At 45.6% G+C, this 12,190-nt stretch overlaps 1 protein-coding gene across 1 annotated transcript in view; it reads right to left on the reverse strand.

Moving 5' to 3' along the window:
* LOC127003819 (dual oxidase-like) overlaps nt 1-10,969 on the reverse strand; it is a 138,542-nt gene extending 127,573 nt beyond the window's left edge. The window contains exon 1 of the mRNA XM_050870879.1: nt 10,815-10,969. The gene's annotated coding sequence lies outside the window, so the exon portion shown is untranslated. The remainder of the gene's footprint in view (nt 1-10,814) is intronic.
* Nucleotides 10,970-12,190: the final 1,221 nt, after the last annotated feature.

Below are 12,190 nucleotides of genomic sequence, written 5' to 3' on the forward strand. Positions count from 1 at the left end.
TAGTGATGTTAGTAAATTTGCAGATGATACCAAGATCGGTAGAGTAATTGAGTCGGATCAGGACGCTAGTATTCTCCAAGGTGAACTCAACAGATTATATGACTGGGCGGATAAATGGAAGATGGAGTTCAATGTAGGAAGTGCAGTATTCTGGTGTAGGTAGGAACAACCCCTCACATAACTATTGTAAATGACACTCTCATAAGTAGGTCTGGGTGCGAGAGGGATTTAGGGTCTTAGTGAGCTCTGATCTCCGTCCAAGGGCACAATGCATTCAAGCTAGAAATCGAGCTAATAGGTACTGGGATTTATTTCAAGGGCGTAAGCAACAGAAGCCAGAAGTCTTCCTCAAACTATATTTAGCATTAGTTAGACCTCATCTTGACTATGCGGTTCAGTTCTGTCACCCTACTATAGAATGGATATCAAAATGTTAGAATCGGTGCAGAGGAGGATGACTAAGATGATTCAGGGGTTGAAACTTGCCATACGAGGAAAGAACTCAACAGTTAAACTTGCATTCTCTAGAAAGGAAGGGTGCGTGGAGACATGATCGAGGTTTATAAATGGATGAAGGGCTTTAATAAGGGAGACATTCATAAGGTTTTGTTAGTAAGAGAACCGGGTAGGACACGAAGTAACGGGTTTAAACTGGATAAATTCAGATTCAACAGGGACATAGGCAAAAATTGGTTTACTAACAGGGTGGTGGATGAGTGGAATAGGCTTAGCAGTCATGTGGTGAGTGCCAATACAATTGTCACATTCAAAAATAGACTAGATAAATTCATGGACAGCGATATTAGGTGGGGTTAGATACACGGGAGCTTAGGGTCAAAGGAGCTGCCTCGTACAGGCCTGCCGGCCTCTTGCAGACTCCTGCGTTCTTATGTTCTTATGTTCTTATGTTCTTAAGGAAGGGAGAAAGAGAAAGGAAGGAGACTTGAATGGGAGAATAAAGATGAGGACCTAAGAGTATAAGGAATAAGTTAGCATCAATATATACACTCCCAATGCCATCGTGAGGTCCATTTTTTCAAACCTTCTTCCTTATACAAAGAGTTAAGTTTATCATTCAGGCTTGTAATAGTGGAGACTTGGCAAGGATAAGAAGCCATGCAGAAGTAAAGACCTAATTTCTTATATCATACTGTCTTCTTGATGTCTAGTATCTTGAATTGGTTAACGTTATATTATAGTTTCGCTTCTCAATCGGTTCTGTAACGCGGGAGAGACTCAAAGAGGATCGAAACCCTAATCTATAGACTAAGATAGAGAAAACCTGCGCCAGAAGGAATCGAGTAGGGTTCAATACACCTCCAATTCTACTACTTAGTCCATCTTAAGTTTCCATGCTGATAATAATAGTAACGCTCAACATGCAGCCTCGTCATGGTGGAGACTCAGCGATAACAAAAGAACTACGGTAGAAAGGATCGAGGATGGTTGTATACACCTTTAATTCTATCACGCTGTCCATCTTGAGCTTCATCCTGGTAATATTATAGTTACGTTTATCATGCAGCCTAGTCATGGTAAAGATTTAGCAATAGGAAAAGCCTTGTAGTTATTTGTTTTATTAATAAGGATCGAGGGGGGTTCAGTACACCTCCAATCCTATCACGCTGTCCATCCAAAGTTTCCACCATGATAATATTCGTAACGCTCATCATGCAGCCTCGTCATGATGGAGACTCGGCCATAGGAAAATCCCTCTGGTAATAAGGATCGAGTGGGGTTCTTTACTTCTCCAATCCTATCATGCATTCAATCATAAGTTTCCATCCTGATATTAATAGAAACGTTTATCATGCAGCCTCGTCATGGTGGAGACTCAGCACTAGGAAAATCCCTGTGGCAATATGGATCGAGTGGGGTTCTTTATTTATTCAACCCTATCATGCATTCAATCATAAGTTTCCATCCTGATATTAATAGAAACGCTTATCATGCAGCCTCGTCATGGTGGAGACTCGGCCATTGGAAAAGCCCTGTGGCAATAAGGATCGAAGGGGGTTCTTCACATTCCCAATCCTATCACGCAGTCAATCTTAGGTTTCCATCCTGATATTAATAGAAACGTTTATCATGCAGCCTCGTCATGGTGGAGACTCAGCACTAGGAAAATCCCTGTGGTAATAAGGATCGAGTGGGGTTCTTTACTTCTCCAATCTTATCATGCATTCAATCATAAGTTTCCATCCTGATATTAATAGAAACGTTTATCATGCAGCCTCGTCATGGTGGAGACTCGGCCATAGGAAAATCCTGTGGCAATAAGGATCGAGTGGGGTTCTTTACTTCTCCAATCTTATCATGCATTCAATCATAAGTTTCCATCCTGATATTAATAGAAACGTTTATCATGCAGCCTCGTCATGGTGGAGACTCGGCCATAGGAAAATCCCTGTGGCAATAAGGATCGAGTGGGGTTCTTTACTTCTCCAATCTTATCATGCATTCAATCATAAGTTTCCATCCTGATATTAATAGAAACGTTTATCATGCAGCCTCGTCATGGTGGAGACTCAGCACTAGGAAAATCCCTGTGGCAATAAGGATCGAGGGGGGTTCTTTACTTCTCCAATCCTATCACGCTGTCCATCCTAAGTTTCCATCCTGATAATAAAAGGTAAGCTTATCATGCAGCCTCGTCATGGTGGAGACTCGGCCATTGGAAAAGCCCTGTGGCAATAAGGATCAAGTGGGGTTCTTTACTTCTCCAATCCTATCACGCATTCAATCATAAGTTTCCATCCTGATATTAATATAAACGTTTATCATGCAGCCTCGTCATGGTGGAGACTCGGCCATAGGAAAATCCCTCTGGTAATAAGGATCGAGTGGGGTTCTTTACTTCTCCAATCCTATCATGCATTCAATCATAAGTTTCCATCCTGATATTAATAGAAACGCTTATCATGCAGCCTCGTCATGGTGGAGACTCGGCCATTGGAAAAGCCCTGTGGCAATAAGGATCGAGGGGGGTTCTTTACTTCTCCAATCCTATCACGCTGTCCATCCTAAGTTTCCATCCTGATAATAAAAGGTAAGCTTATCATGCAGCCTCGTCATGGTGGAGACTCAGCACTAGGAAAAGCCCTGTGGCAATAAGGATCGAGGGGGGTTCTTCACATTCCCAATCCTATCATGCATTCAATCATAAGTTTCCATCCTGATGATAATAGAAACGTGTATCATGCAGCCTCGTCATGGTGGAGACTCGGCAATGGGAAAAGCCCTGTGGCAATAAGGAATGAGTTGGGTTCAATACACATCCAGTTCTATCCCGGAGTCCATCTTATGCTTTCATCCTTATAATAATAGTTACCCTTATCATGCAGTGGAGACCCAACAATCGCAAAAGCCCCGCGGTGGGAAGAATACACAATTGGCATCATCTCTGCACCTCGAGTTCTTTTCCAAGTTGAGGCTGCCAAAAGCGGATGACTCTCCACTTCCCCTTCACGTCGCCTTCGCCTGATGTAAGCAGCCTTCACGTAAGCAAATATGAAGTGTTATTGACGTACCCTTGGCGCGCGCTTGCCCTGGTGTGACGCTGCGTTAAGGAAGAAAACAAGAGCAAAGAAAAGAAAGAGCGGTCGTTAGATACACTGACGCACATAGACGGCGCTGGGCAGTGTTTGAAGTTCGTGACCTCTTGTGACATCTGCGCATACAAATAGGATAAGGTAAGAACGCGCTTATGGAGTTGCAAGTAAGAGAAAAAGAAATAAGACCCGGCCAACGGTATTTAAAGGAAGGAAGGAAGGAAGGAAGGAAGACAGGCAGGAGAAAAAAAAGGATGAGAAAAAACAAAAGGATGAAAAAAAACAAAAGGATGAAAAAAACAAAACAAAAGGATGAAAAAAAACAAAAGGATGAAAAAAAAAAAGGATGAAAAAAACTAAAGGATGAAAAAAAACAAAAGGATGAAAAAAAACAAAAGGATGAAAAAAACAAAACAAAAGGATGAAAAAAAGGACGAAAAAGAACAAAAGCAAACAACCCCCCCAAAGAAAAACATTAACAATAAAACAACAAATACAAAAAATATATATATAAAAAAAGCGGGCCATAAGTGGAAGCTCAAGTGGCCCTCCTTCACACACACACACACACACACACACACACACACACACACACACACACACACACACACACACACACACACACACACACACACACACACACACACACACAGTAAAGAGACTGAATAATTACGCCGAGCCTTGAGTCTCTTTGCCCGTGAAGTGTGAAGGACAGGGGGGAAGGGGGGGGGGGGGTGTACATAGATTTACATAGATTTACATAGAAAATCAGACCACACAAACCCCATGGTCCAGACTAGGTAAGTGATTTTACATTAATGAGAAGGCTCCAAAACGTTGCATTTCAACTCTAGTGGATATTAAGTTGAATAGGAGGAGATAAGGAGTGAAGGAGATGAGGAGGCATTGAGAGAAGGAAGAAGGTAAGGAGGAGGAAATGAAAGTAGAAAGAGAGGAAGAGAGAAGAGGAGGAAGGTAAAGACCGAGGGAGAGAGGAGGAAGGGAAGGAGAAGGAAGGCCGAGGGGGGGATGGAAGGTGATGCACAGTTTTGAAAATGACGAGGCGATTACAAACAAGAAAAAAAGAAGGAAAAGATTTAAGTGCTATATCAGTATTTTCCTTGATCACACACACACACACACACACACACACACACACACACACACACACACACACACACACACACACACACACACACACATACAGACAGAGCTGCTATAGGCCGAACGTAAAAAAAATAAACTCTCTCTCTCTCTCTCTCTCTCTCTCTTGAGAGAGAGAGAGAGAGAGAGAGAGAGAGAGAGAGAGAGAGAGAGAGAGAGAGAGAGAGAGAGAGAGAGAGAGAGAGAGAGAGAGAGAGAGAGAGAGAGAGAGAGAGAGAGAGAGAGAGAGAGAGAGAGAGAGAGAGAGAGAGAGAGAGAGAGAGAGAGAGAGAGAGAGAGAGAGAGAGAGAGAGAGAGAGAGAGAGAGAGAGAGAGAGAGAGAGAGTAATGCAGGAAATTCTCGCTCTTCTCTACGTCACATTTTTTTTTTTTTGCCTAACCAAAAATACATTAAGAGAAGGGTGTGTTGCAACGTGTGTGTGTGTGTGTGTGTGTGTGTGTGTGTGTGTGTGTGTGTCAGGGGATGAGGGGAAAGTCTTTAAGAAATATTTACATCACCATCAACATCCCTATCACCACCACCACCACCACTACCACCACCACAACCAACCCAGCTACCACTATTTTCATCACTACCACTCCCCTTACTACCACCATCATCACGACCATTCTCACTACCATCACCACCACTATCAAAACTCACTACTACTCACCACCATCACCACCACCACTATCGTCACCATTAAACATCACCACCACAGCTGCCACTTTCATCAATCCACCATCACCACCATCGTCATCACCACCGTCACCATCAATTCAATCATCATCACCTCTAAAACTACTATGAAGAATAAGTAGAAAAAGAAGAAGAAGAAGAAAAAGAAGAAAAGAAAAAGAACAAGAATAACATGAATAAAAGAAGAAAGAAAGAAAGAAAGAAAGAAAGAGAGAAGAAAGAAAGAAGGCCCCTTCCCCCACCAATACCCCCCCCAACACCACCACACCACCCCCACCACCACCACCAACAGCAACAAAAACAACAACAACCTCCATTTTCAATAACTCGTACACTTAAGAGAATTAATGCCTGACACGTGATCGGAGTGAACGGCGCGGAGAGAACGTGAGGTGGGTGGTGTTGAAGCGTCCCATTAGTGGTGGTGGTGATGGTGGTGGTGGTATATGAACGTATCGGTGAAGGTGGTCATGGTGGAAATAGATGGGATGGTGGTGATGGTGGTTGTGGTGATTGTGGTGAAGGTACTTATGGTGGTAGTAAAGGGGATATTCGAATTATAATGATGGTGTTGGTGCTATAAGTGGTTGTGGTAGTAGAAGAAACTGGTGTTAATGGTGATAGTGGTGGTGGTTAGCAATGGTGGTAGTGGTAGTGGTGATGGTGGTAGAGACGACTTTGATGGTAGTAATAAGAGGTAGCTAATGGTAGTTGTTGTTAGTGGCGATGGTGGTGGTGGTGATGTTAGTGGTGGTGGTGGTGGTAGTGGTGGTGGTGTTAGTGGTAGTGATGGTGGTGGTGGTGGTGGTATACTCGTAGAAGCAACGTTGATGGTAGTTATAGGAGTGGTAGAAGTAGCTAGTGGTGGTGGTGGTTTTAGTGGTACATAGTGGTGGTGGTGGTGGTGGTGAAGGGTGAGGGGGGGTGGAGGGGGGAAGGCAAAGCAGGTGTTACCAAGTCAGCGATTACTTCATATTCAAATGCAGACTTTCACTTCGTTCTCAGTCCGTTCCCCTACCCCCGTTACTCCTCCTCCTCCTCCTCCTTCTCCTCCTCCTCCTCCTCCTCCTCCCCTACTTCTTCTTTCATCCCCTCTTCCATCCTCTCCTCCTCCACCTCCTCCTCCTCCTCCACCTTCTCACGATTTTGCAATTATCATATTTTCTCCTTTGTAATCTTAATATATCTTCTATTCCCATTTTCTCTTTTTCTCTTTTTTTTTCATTTTTCGCCTTCCTTTCTTTTAGTTATATTTCTCATCGTATTTTATTTCCTTTCCTATTTTTCTTTTTATTTGATTTTATCCCAATTTCTCTTTCTCCATCTTTTTCTTTCTTTTCTCGTTTTCTTTTCACACTTCTATTTCTTTTATTCTTCTTTTCTTTATTTTGCTTTCTCAACTCTCCGTTCATATTCTGTTCTTCTTTTTATCTACCTCCTCCTCCTCCTTCTCTTTGTATACCCTTCCCTCTTCTCTCCATTTTCATTCTCTCCTTATTTTCCTCCTCTCCTCTTTTCCTACTCTCTCTTCTCTCCCCTTCTACCTCCTCCTCTTTCATGCATTTCCTCTCCTCTCTTCTCCTCTTCTCTCCTTGTCTTTCCTCTCTTCTTTTATCTCCTTTCCTCTTTTCCTACTCTCTCTTCTCTCCCCTTTTACCTCCTCCTCTTTCATGCATTTCCTCTCCTCTCCTTGTCTTTCATCTCTTTTTTTTTCTCCTTTCCTCTACTCTCTTATCTCCCTTTTCCTTATTCCCTCTCCCTTCCTCTCGGTGCTCTTTCCCATTTCTCTCCTCTCTCTCCTCTCTTCCCCTCTCCCTCTCTTTCCTCCCTTTCGTCACCCTTCATTACTCCTCCAACCCTTTCGTTTTAACACATGCATACCCCCTCCTCGTTTGCCTTATACCTGCCTTGTATAGAGTTTACGAGGTACACACACACACACACACACACACACACACACACACACACACACACACTTAACAATGGATGGAAGGAGGAATGCCTTGCTAAATGAAATCCTACGTAAAAGCAAATAAGTTTATACACACAAGTTTAAGGGACTATTTGATAAGACGTGATAAGATAAGAGATGCGAGCTTGACTAAAACCTACACACACACACACACACACACATTGCTTTCCCCTCCCCTCCTCTCCTTTTCTCTCCTCTCCCTTATATTCCCTTCTCTCCTCTCCTCTCCTCTGTTATCCTCCCTTCTCTATTCTCCCCATCTTTCTTCTCCTCTCCTCTCTGCGTTTCTTTTCCTCCTCAATCCTTCCCTCCCTCCCTTCTCTCTCCTCCCCTTACACACACACACACACACACACACACACAACACGTACAGCCCGGCCGTGACCAGACCACCCCCAGAGACACCCTCGTTGGTAATTCTGACCCGTAGCGAGGCGGAGGTGCTGGTGGTGGTCATAACCCGAGGTGTGGGAATGTATTAAGGGGGAGAAAGAGGGAGTAAGGGAAGCCGGGGTCGAGAGGGGGAGTGGGGGTGAGGGGAGCCGGGTCGAGAAGGGGGATTGGAGAGGTGCAGAAAAGGGGGCGTAAGGGGAGAGACAGAGGGGAGAGGAGAAAGAGGGAAGGAGGGAGAGAATGTGAGAGGGAGAGAAAGAGGAGGTGAGGGGAGAGACAGGGAAGAGAGAGGGAGAGAATGTGCAAAGAGGAGAGAGAGGGAGAGGGAGGGAGTCAGGGGAGAGAAGGGGGAATGGGAAGCGAAATAAAAATGGTGGGAAGAAGGGAAGATAAGAGGGAGTAGAGGAGGAAGGAAGCAGAGAAGATAAGAAGGGAAGAAGAGGAACTATGCAGGAATATACGAGGAGATAACGAGAGAGGAAAAAAAAATGAGAGAATGGGTAGTTAGGAGAGAGAGAGAGAGAGAGAGAGAGAGAGAGAGAGAGGCAAAACTGCAGGCGAGAATAACTGTTGTAGAGGCGAGGGATGGACGTAGAGGTGAAGGCCACACACACACACACACACACACACACGATGAGTAGCAAGTGGCACACAGGCCCCAAAGGGTGGGTGTAGCGCCTCTGTGTGTGTGTGTATCTGTCTGGTCAAACGCACGAACGATGGTACACACACACACACACACACACACACACACACACTAATCTCGGAACACCACGCACGTCCGCCGTCCATCGCCCTGTCCGCCGCTCCGCTAATAGCTTACTTTTACCGGGTCGTGGCTCATCTCCGCCCCGACCCCGCCAAAGAGCCCGCCACTGCGCTTTTCTGAAGGGGGATGGGAGGGGGAGAGAGGGAGTGTGGGTAGGGGATGAGAGGAAGAGGGAGTGGATGGGGGATGAGAGGGAGGGAAAGGGAGAGGGTAGGGAATGAGAGGAAGAGGGAGTTGGTGGGGGATGAGAGGGAGGGAAAGGGAGAGGGTAGGGAATGAGAGGAAGAGGGAGTGGGTGGGGGATGAGAGGAAGAGGGAGTGGGTGGGGGATGAGAGGGAGGGAGAGGGAGTTGGTGGGGGATGAGAGGGGATGCGAAGAGAAGGAAAGCAAGTGAAACAAAGTATATTAAAGACTATGAGAGAGACAAATAAAGATAGAGAGGGAGTGAGCGGAGGGTTGCGAAGAGGAGGAGGAAGGAGAGCAAGTGAAGCGAAGTATTACAAACGTGAGTGAGAGAGGTAAAAAGATAGAGTAAATTTGAGGTTGCGAAGAGGTGGAAGGAGAGCAAATGAAGCGAAGTATTGAGATCTTGTGTGAGAGGTAAAGAGATAGAAGAGTGAATAGTTGATGGAGAAAAGGAGGCAGGAGAGCAAGTGAAATGGACTAATGTAATATTGTGTGTGAGAGAGAAAGATAAAAATAGAAAGATAGATATAGAGAGAGCTATTTAATTTCAGTATATACTCATCCACGCGGTGCCATACTGGTGAGAGGGAATGGGATGGAGGACGCGAAGAGGAGAATGAGTAATTTTATTTATAAGTGCAGTTAAGTATTGATATCTTCTGTGTGTGTGAGAAAAAGATGAAAATAGATAGATATAGACAGATAGACAGTTAACTATTGATACCTTGTGTGTGTGAGAAAAATATGAAAATAGATAGATATAGACAGATAGACAGAGAGAGAGAGAGAGAGAGAGAGAGAGAGAGAGAGAGAGAGAGAGAGAGAGAGAGAGAGAGCATTGTTTTACTATAGTGCCCACCCGTCACTATATACTCAAGGGCCAACACATGCATTCCCGTCCTTCTCACTCCCTTCAGCACGGGGCGCGCGGAGGAGTGTTGGCCGCCCGGTACCCCAAGGCCGAGGGCGTCACCGCGGTGTGCTTTATGAGGGAGAGCGGGAGAGGCGAAGGGCAGGTCTGGCGCGGCGTCCCTCACACGCAGACAAAAAAAAAAAAGTAATAATCAGTGCAAGTTTTGGCCATTGCTCAACCTTCGGCCCCTCCTCCTCCTCCTCCTCCTCCTTGCTCTTCCCTTTCTCTCTTTCCACCAACTCAGAAGACGCAAAAAAAATGTTGATATAGATTTTTTTTTCATTAATAGAAGAAGTCAATATATCTCTCACGTCCTGTTTTGCGTTGAGATTTTGATGTTACTAATAAGAAAAACAGACAGGTACGTCGTGTTTTTTTTTATATGGTAATACTTATTAGTCTACGGTGATACTGATTATGTGTGTGTGTGTGTGTGTGTGTGTGTGTGTGTGTGTGTGTGATTGAGAGAGAAGGAAAGAAGGAAAGAAAGAAAAAAATGAAAACAGGCAGAGAGAGAGAGAGAGAGAGAGAGAGAGAGAGAGAGAGAGAGAGAGAGGCCTTGGTCAGCTGTCATTAACTAACACATTACCGGCCGTTGCGACACACGCCAGCCGGTTATTTTAGTCGTCACCGCATTACGAGCAAACCGTATTGGAAAGGATGAGCCAAGGCGAAGAGCCGAGCCGAGACGAGCCGAGCCGAGACGAGCCGAGCCGAGACGAGCCGAGACGAGACAAAACGAGACGAGACGAGCCGAGACGAGACAAAACGAGACTAGACGAGAGGAAAACGAGATGAGACGATAAGACGAGACGAGATGAGATGAATATGAGACGAGATGAGGAAAAAAATAGACGAAATGAGAAGAAAATATGACGAGACGAGAAGTAAACGAGACGAGACGAGAAGAAAACGAGACAAACTCAGACGAAACGACCCGAAAAGAGAAGAAAGTGAGACGAGATGAGACGAGCCGAGACGAAACGAGCCGAGCCGAGCCGACAAAATGAGACGAGAAATGGAGGTGGAGACGAGCGACGGGATGCAGGAGCGAAAAAAATTTTATAAAGAAAACGGGAATGTAAAGTAAAGACAGAACATTGAGTAACAGAAAACAATAGATTCAAAGACAAACTACCACTCTCTCTCTCTCTCTCTCTCTCTCTCTCTCTCTCTCTCTCCTTACCTGGACATGGCCGCCACTTCTCCCCGTTTCGCCGCCGCCACGGAGCCGCAGGGAAGGCTGGCGGCGGCCGTGAGCCAACGAAGCGCCGCCTCTCTGCCCGCCGTGACTGGAGACCGCTATTGTTTCGTAGGCTGAGGCGAGGCTGCGGGCGAGGCTGATCGGCTGAGCTGCGGTAATGACTCAGCGGGAGGGATCGTGAACCTTCGCGGTGGTGATCGGCCACGGGAAAATTTGGTCACTGTCGGGATGTTTGCGAACTTTGACGAGCGCGTGAGTATACTGGTGCAACTTTGCCATATTGTCGTACTCAGGCTCTTGTATTTGCCGACTTCCCACGGAAAAACTGTCTCCTCCATCCCAATAATTGACTTTATATATAGTTATCATTAAAATGGTTGATTACTGGTGTTTCTTGGCAATAGTTATGGGTCAGAAACCGGTAAATTCGATGATCTGAGAACGATAAGCTGGCACGGTGTACTGGTGACGCCGAGCTGGGTCTGGCCATGCGCGGTGCGGGGTTCAAGGCGCCGTTGATCGAGGTTTCGTCTCCCGATCCGGATCCGTGAGCGGCGGCTGTTTTGACAATGACGGAGGACGATTATCAATGCTCGTCATTCTCACTGACTCATACGCGGATGAAGACCTTCAGTGAGCGTTACAGTGTGGAAAAGGAAAGGACTTGACACACAGGCCCTGTAACGCTTTCATGGCTGTGATCGAGAGGTTCAGAGTGAAATATGAATCCTTGAGGTCGAGGTTTCACTTGGATGGTCTGAACCACGTCGGCGGAGTCTGCTGTTGCCATGCCCCCAATGTTACCAAGATGGACAGGGCGATATCGAAATCATTAGTGCCTCTCTCTCTCTCTCTCTCTCTCTCTCTCTCTCTCTCTCTCTCTCTCTCTCTCTCCGAAAAGCCTCCAAGCCAGCCCTGTTCCATCTATGAGTTTCACATACTCGTATATCTGCAACGGATATTATTAATTTTACTAGTTTTTCAAAATGAATAGATGCCTTATTGCGTCGTCTACCGAACCATATAATTATTGCCAGGCAAGTTTCCTGCCCGCCCTGGAGCCGCTGCCTACGTGACCGCCGCCGCCTCCACGCCGCGCAGCATGGTCGCCTCCGCGGTGCAGGTTCACACTTTGTTCACGGGTTTTTACGTCGCGGAGTCGCCCAACAAACGCGACTGTTTTCGCCAAAAGTACGAAAAGACATTTATTTCTCGCAATAACATTTATGTAGAAAGTAAAACTGATGAGGACAAAATTAATCATTCAATCTTTGAGTCAGATGTTGAGATTCCTGCAGGGAAAGGCGCATAATTAAATCAGTGTGTGTGTCTGTGTTCACCGGCGAGTTTTCCGGCTG

This window comes from Eriocheir sinensis, chromosome 26, assembly GCF_024679095.1.
Source record: "Eriocheir sinensis breed Jianghai 21 chromosome 26, ASM2467909v1, whole genome shotgun sequence".
Lineage (NCBI taxonomy): Eukaryota > Metazoa > Arthropoda > Malacostraca > Decapoda > Varunidae > Eriocheir > Eriocheir sinensis.